Raw genomic sequence first — 1,357 nt, 5'->3', positions numbered from 1 at the left:
CCTCTAAGGCCCTCCATTAAAACATCGGTCACCAGACCCAAAGAACTGGCATGAGAGGCACGGGCAAAGAACCGGGAAAGCTTTATTACCTTAGACCTCTTTGTTGCCGCTCTGCTGGGAAACTCACTGTGATCTCAGTTCAGGTAACGGCAGAGAGACGCTCCCGCTGTCTTGGGTCACACAGAGTTACAGTATATTTTTGAACAGATTACAGAAGATTGGGATATGCAAAGCAGTTTATATTTTAAAAAGTTTTGGTTCTTAAGACTGTAACTGAGTATTTACTGCTTCGTACATGTCCGTCCCCGCCCCCCCCTTTCATTTCCTTTACAACCCATCCACAATAGCTAAATGACAGAGAAGTCTGAGCAGCTTCTTCCTCTGCTCTTTGTTTTCTAGCAAGGCAGTGAAATCCTCCTTTTAAAACAAAGTACTGGGCATTTCTCAGCGTGAACTTTTCCTGCAGAGGACACGCTGCTTGTACCGAGATTGGGAACAGCGTCATCATCGCTTTGCCACAGAAGCGGCCTTTCCACTCCAAGGGATCCAAAACTATGCCGTGAACTCTGTAATCGCCACTTTCTGTGGTTTTTTATCAATCAGTCTTACTAATTTACAGGAACAGGCCATCAGCGGTACAATCAGACAGTTCTATTTCAGTCATCAGCTTCCTCTGAGATTCCTTCTAGATGGAGCTGTCAGAAGATTTTTTTTAAGGCCTGGTTAAGCACCACGAGCACACAGGTCCAAAATAAGTGACCGTTCCCCTCTATGTTTGTCATTCTTGTGTGCAAATATAGAGTGGTTTCACAGGACAAACTGGAGCAGGTCACATTCAGCATGACTGGTACTGTCTGCATTTTATACCGCACTCCAGAACAGCTGCAGGACTCTTCAGAGTACTGCAAAAGGGACAGCAATCTTACCACATGTTTCTCGGTCCTTTCTGAATCAATGGTGGGTTAGATTGCTTTTTCTTAGTAAGAGCCTAACAAAGACCGTGTTCTTCTGTTCATCAGAGGGATCGAAAATATCCTCCATCACTTGCTACGTCTTATAATTAAAAATAAAAAAAAAAAACCAACCCACAGTATGCAGTGTGGACATTTAAGGGCATACATGACATATAGAATAGAAAGGCACAATTGAAAAAAATACTTCTGTAACTGACATGTAATTTAAAAATATTTTCTCCTTATTCAACTCCAAACAAAGCATTGTAAATACTGTGCTGAATTTAAGAGGCTGCTTTATTCTCTGGTTCCTGGCTTCTAACGATATTGGGGAAAAAAGTGAAGTCAACTATTGTTCTAGGTAGGCAAGGGTCTTGTTAGACAGAAAACTTGCACCTTTCTTA

This window comes from Buceros rhinoceros, unplaced genomic scaffold (genome assembly GCF_000710305.1).
Source record: "Buceros rhinoceros silvestris isolate BGI_N320 unplaced genomic scaffold, ASM71030v1 scaffold37936, whole genome shotgun sequence".
NCBI lineage: Eukaryota > Metazoa > Chordata > Aves > Bucerotiformes > Bucerotidae > Buceros > Buceros rhinoceros.
Note: the sequence above shows the minus strand (reverse complement) of the source record.